A 6,013-nucleotide genomic window follows, 5' to 3' on the forward strand; every position below is an offset into this window, starting at 1 on the left:
TTTTTCTCTCCTCAAACTTCTCACAAATAAACAGATTGTGCAGTCATTGGCAGAATTTGTGGTGTTTGCATCACTACATTGGAGCTTGAGGGTAAAGTTTCATTATGTACACCAGGAGTTAATTTACCTCGGAACTTATTCTTTCTTTCCTTTTTTTCTTACATGGAATGTGTGTTATCTGGGAGCTAATTTATTTCTGACATAGTTTAAGGAGTCTCTGTTTTTGCCTTGAGTGACAGTGGAAAAACTGTCAGCCTGAAAACATGAATGGTTTAGGACAAGACGAAAACAAGGACTCCAGGGTAGTTTGAATAATGAGCTAAGCATTCATTATTCTTGGTTTTTCTCTCTCCAGCATTATTAATTAGCAACTGTTTTCCAAAAAGTATCAGTGGAATTATCAATCTTAAAACTGACCAAAGTAAATATTATGTTTAATTTTGTTTTAATTAAAACTAGATGTTATAATATTATTATATCCATTTGCTTATTTGATTTATTCTCAGAAAATATAGCAAATGACCACATAGTTCTCAGTGGGTGTTTGAATGAAAAGTGATTGTTCAGAGCTTTCATAGTTTTTAAAACATTTGTAGGGATGATTCTTCATGTTTTTGATTTAGGCTGAGTCTTTAATCTGATTTATGTGCACACACTTGCTAAGCATCTCGGAAGAAGAGTGGTGGTCAAGTTGTGCCACAGAACTCCTCCAGCTTCCATGGGGGGAGATTGATGGCAGTTTGGTTGAACTGGGAACCTGCAGGCCAGGGAAAGTCATCACCAGAAGCATAGGCTGACTAGAGGAATATTCAAGACCTCCTTTCTGTGAGTTTTTCACATAGAAATGATTACAACAGGCATAGATTTTTGTTAATTAAAAATGGTTTATTGTGAATATATATTGATTGATTGTATTAGTTCGTTCTCACACTGCTATAAAGAACTGAGACTGGGTAATTTATGAAGAAAAGAGGTTTAATTGACTCACAGTTCCACAGGCTGTGCAGGATGCATGGCTGGGGAGGCCTCAGGAAACTTACAATCATGGCAGAAGGACAAAGGGGAAGCAAGCATGTCCTCACATGGTGGCAGGAGAGAGAGAGAGAGAAGGGGAAGGTGCCGCACACTTTTAAACAACCAGATTTTGTGAGAATTCTATCATAAGACAGCACTAGGGGAATGATGCTAAACCACTAGAAACCACCCCATGATCCAATCACTTCCCACCACGCCCCACCTCCAACACTAGGGATTACAACTCAATGTGAGATTTGGGTGGGGACACAAAGCCAAACCATATCGTTCCACCCCTGCCGCTTCCCACATCTCATGTACTTCTCACATTTTAAAACACAATCATGCCTTCCCAATGGTCCCCCAAAGTCTTAACTCATTCCAGCATTAACTCAAAAATCCAAGTCCAAAGTCTCATCTGACACAAAGCACGTCACTTCTGCCTATCAGCCTGTAAAATAAAAAACAAGTTAGTTACTTCCAAGGTACAATGAGGGTACAAACATTGAGTAAATGCTCCCATTCCAAAAGGGAGAAATTGGGCAAAACAAGTCTGAAACCTAGCAGACAGTCATTAAATCTTAAAGGTCCAAAAATAGTTACCTTTGACTCCATGTCTCACATCCAGGGCATGCTGATGTAAGAGGTGGGCTCTCAAGGCCTTGGGCAGCTCTGCCCCTGTGGCTCTGAAGGGTACTGCCCTTGTGGCTGTGTTCACAGGTTGGCATTGAGTGCCTGGAGTTTTTCTGGGCACATGGTGCAAGCTGTTGGTGGATTTACCATTCTGGAGTCTGGAGGACGGTGGCCCTCTTCTCACAGCTCCACAAGGCAGTGCTCCAGTGGGGACTCTGTGTGGGGGCTCCGATTCCACATTTCCCCTCCACATTGCCCTAGTAGAGGTTCCCCATGAGGGCTCTACCCCTGCAGAAGACTTCTGCCTGGAAATCCAGGCATTTTCATACATCTTCTGAAATCTAGGTGGAGGTTCCCAAGCCTCAACTGTTGCACTCTGCACACCTACAGGCTTAACATCATGTGGAAGCTGCCAACGCTTCTTATGGCTTTTGCCCTCTTAAGCAGAGGCCTGAAGCGTATCTGAGGCCCTTTACGCCAAGGCCAGAGCTGGAGCAGCTGTGATGCAGGGCGCCATGTCCCGGGGCTGCACAGAACAGAGTGGGGGACCCTAGGCCTGGCCCACAAAACCATTTTTCCCTCCTAGTCCTCCAGCCCTCTGTCTCTGAAATGCCTTGGAGGCATTTTTCGCATTGTCTTGGCTATTAACATTTAGCTTATCTTTACTGCAGCAGATTTGAATTCCTCCCCAGAAAACGTTTTTTTGGTTTTTTTTGTTTGTTTGTTTTTTTTTTTTTTACTATATGGCCAGGCTGCAAATTTTCCAAACTTTCATGCTCTGCTGCTGCTTAGGAATTTCTTCTGCCACATACCCTAAATCCTCTCTCTCAAGTTCAAAATTCAACAGATTCCCTAGAGCAGGGGCACAATGCCACTAGTTTTTTTGCTAAAGCGTAGCAAGAATGACCTTTACTGCAGTTTCCAGTAAGTTCCTCATCTCCATCTGAGACCCCATCAGCCTGGCCATCTCTGTCCATATCACTATCAGCATTTTGGTCAAAACCATTCAACAAGTCTCTAGGAAGTTTCAAACTTTCCCTCATCTTCCTGTCTTCTTCCAAAGCTTCCAAACTGTTCCAACCTCTGCCCATTACCCAGTTCCAAAGTCACTTCTACATTTTTAGGTATCTTTATAGTAATGCCCCATTTCTCTGATACCAATTTTCTCTATTAGTCTGTTCTCACACTGCTATAAAGAACTACCTGAGACTGGGTAATTTATGAAAAGAAGAGGTTTAATTGACTCACAGTTCCACAGGCTGTAGAGGAGACATTGCTGGGGAGGCTTAGGAAGCTTACAATCATGGCAGAGGGGCTAAGGTAAGCAAGCACATCTTCAAATGGTGGCAGGAGAGAGAAAGAGAGAGAGAGAATGGGAAGGTGCCACACACTTTTAAACAACCAGATCTTGTGAGAACTCTATTGTGAGAAATCACTAGGGAGATGGTGCTAAGCCATTAGAGACCATCCCCCCATAATCCAGTCACCTCCTACCAATCTCCAACACTAGGGATTACAATTCAGCATGAGATTTGGGTGGTGCCCCAGAGCCAAACCATTATCACTGACTGATTAATACATTATTGAATTGATGTCTTTTAATTGATTTTTTAGTTTTATCAAAGTTTTATATGTACAAAGTTTAACAAGTCAGTGGTTTCAGGCCAAGTATAGTGGCTCAGCCTGTAATCCCAGCACTTTGGGAGGCTGAGGCGGATGGATCACCTGAGGTCAGGAGTTTGAGACCAGCCTGGACAACATAGTGAAACCCTGTCTCTCTTAAAAATACAAAACTTAGCCAGGCATGGTGGCGTGCACCCGTAGTCCCAGCTACTTGGGAGGCTGAGGCAAGAGAATGACTTGAACCTGATAGGCAGAGGTTGCAGTGAGCCAAGATCATGCCACTGCACTCTGGCCTGGGCAACAGAGTGAGACTTTGTCTCAAAACAAAACAAAACAAAACAAAAATGGTTTCATAAGGCTTCGTCTTATTTTTTTTTCCTCACTGTGTAACTCAGGCTGGAGTGCAGTGGTGCGATCATGGTTCACTGCAGCCTCTACCGCCCAGGCTCAAGTGATCCTACCACCTCAGTCTCCCAAGTAGCTAGGACTATAGGTACACACCACCATGCTGGCTAATTTTTGTATTTTTTGTAGAGATGAGATTATATTGCCCAGGCTGGTCTTGAACTCTTAGGCTCAAGCAATCCATTCACTTCAGCTTCCCAAAGTGCTGGGATTGCAGGTGAAAGCCACTGTGCCTAAGCAAGGTTTCTATTGAAAACCAGCAGACCTCTACGTGCCCTTTTCCATCCAATTTCCTCTCCATGGAGGCAATTACTTTTGTTTCTTACAGCTGTTGCTTCTGGAGTTTGCCCCCATATTTCTAAATTATATGTGTATATCACTATTTTTCATATTCTCATCCATTAAATGAGTTTTAAAACTTCATAAGTTTCGTGTGAGCATTAAAAGGAATTAATTCAGGCTGGGCGCGGTGGCTCACGCCTGAAATCCCTGCACTTTGGGAGGCCGAGGTGGGTGGATCACCTGAGGTCAGGAGTTTGAGACCAGCCTGGCCAACATGGTGAATCCCTGTCTCTACTAAAAATACAAAAACAACTGGGCGTAGTGGCATGTACCTGTAATCTCAGCTACTTGAGACGCTGAGGCAGAGAATTGCTTGAACCTGGGAGGCGGAAGTTGCAGTGAACCAAGATTGCACCACTTCACTCCAGTCTGGGTGACAGAGCGAGACTCTGTCTTAAATAAATAAATAAAACCAAAGGAATTAATGCATTAAAAATAAGCACTTTTAACAGTGCCTGGCACTATTGTTGTTATATTGACTTTTCGGTTTTTGTTATTATCTCCTCTATTATAGAATAATTATGATTCAGTTCTGTTACACCATTTACACATCTTTCCCTGAACATCTCCTCCTGCCATCTGACAATATATCTCTATCATAAATTTTTAAGATAGTATTTAATGTTTATATAACTATGATTTTAAAAATATCTGCAGCTGAGCCATATTTTATTTTCTTTTTCAATTATTTGTTTTCACTGGAGTTTATCATCTCATTTTTTTCTTATTTGCTTAGTTTTCTATGTACAACAATCCCCCTTATCCACGGTTTCACTTTCTGTGGTTTCAGTTACTACATGTTCAACCCCAAAAATATTAAGTGGAACATTTAAGAAATAAAAAGTTTAGGCCGGATGCGGTGGCTCACGTACCCGTGAGATCCCAACACTTTGGGAGGCTGAGGCGGGCAGATCACCTGAGGTCAGGAGTTGGAGACCAGCCTGATCAACTTGGTGAAACCCCGTCTCAACTAAAAATAGAAAAATTAGCTGGGCCTGGTGGCACATCCCTGTAGTCCCAGGAGGCTGAGACAGGAGAATAGCTCGAACCCAGGAGGCAGAGGTTGCAGTGAGTCAAGATCCCACCACTGCACTCCAGCCTGAGTGACACAGCAAGACTCTGTCTCAAAAAAAAGAAAAGAAAAATTATCCACGAGGTCTGTGCTGTCTGCCCGCTGGTTGCTTAGTAGCCATCTTGGTTATCAGATCAACTGTTGCAGTATTGCAGTGCTTGTGTTCAAGTAACCCTTATTTTACTTAATAATGGCCCCGAGAGTACTGTGCCTAATTAAATTGTATCATAGGTCTGTACATACAGGAAAAAATACAGTATATATAGGGTTCAGACTATCTGTGGTTTCAGGCATCCACTGGGGGTCTTGGAACATATCCCCACAGATAGGAGGAGACTCCTTACCTCTACTGAAATCATCCCAAACCCTGCATCAGAAATGGAAATCTCCTCTCTGTATGTTCTGCCAGCGTAAACCTTTTTTTGGAAGATATCCTTCCTGGCGCTCTCTCTCCTCCTGCTGCAGTCTGGACTGGCTGCTCTCAAAATCTGCCACCCAGCTGTCACCCTGGGGTTTCCTTTCCTTAACCTCAAAATTCCTTTCAGTTCTCCTCTGTATTGGAGCCTCTTTTCTTTTTTTTTCGGTCCCATGACATCCTGTTTCTCATTTTACACTTTCATTTTGGGTGAACACATCCTCCTGAAGCTTCCAGATCATGACTATCTATACAATTCTTTCAACCTCATACATGATTGATATTGGTTTAGAATTCTAATTTGAAATTAGAATTCTAAATTGAAAATCTTCTTTCCTTAGAAATTTAAAGATGCTGCTCTTCTAGCTTCCAGTGCAGCTGTTGGGAAGTCTGATATTTTACCTTTTTAATGAGGCATACTATTTCCTTTCTGAATGCATTTAGAATCTTCTTTTAGTCCTTGGAATTGCAACGTTTTATGATGATGTTTCTTGGTGTGGTACTTCTAA

At 42.4% G+C, this 6,013-nt stretch overlaps 1 long non-coding RNA gene across 1 annotated transcript; it reads right to left on the reverse strand.

The window, feature by feature from the left end:
- Nucleotides 1-848: 848 nt before the first annotated feature.
- LOC126954478 (uncharacterized) lies at nt 849-5,682 on the reverse strand. Its single transcript, XR_007725610.1, has 3 exons — nt 5,434-5,682; nt 2,896-2,981; nt 849-1,904 (listed from the first exon to the last, which is right to left on the reverse strand). It is a non-coding gene; the product is annotated as an uncharacterized LOC126954478 (long non-coding RNA).
- Between the last annotated feature and the right edge of the window lie 331 nt (nt 5,683-6,013).

The sequence above is a fragment of the Macaca thibetana genome, chromosome 5, assembly GCF_024542745.1.
Source record: "Macaca thibetana thibetana isolate TM-01 chromosome 5, ASM2454274v1, whole genome shotgun sequence".
Lineage (NCBI taxonomy): Eukaryota > Metazoa > Chordata > Mammalia > Primates > Cercopithecidae > Macaca > Macaca thibetana.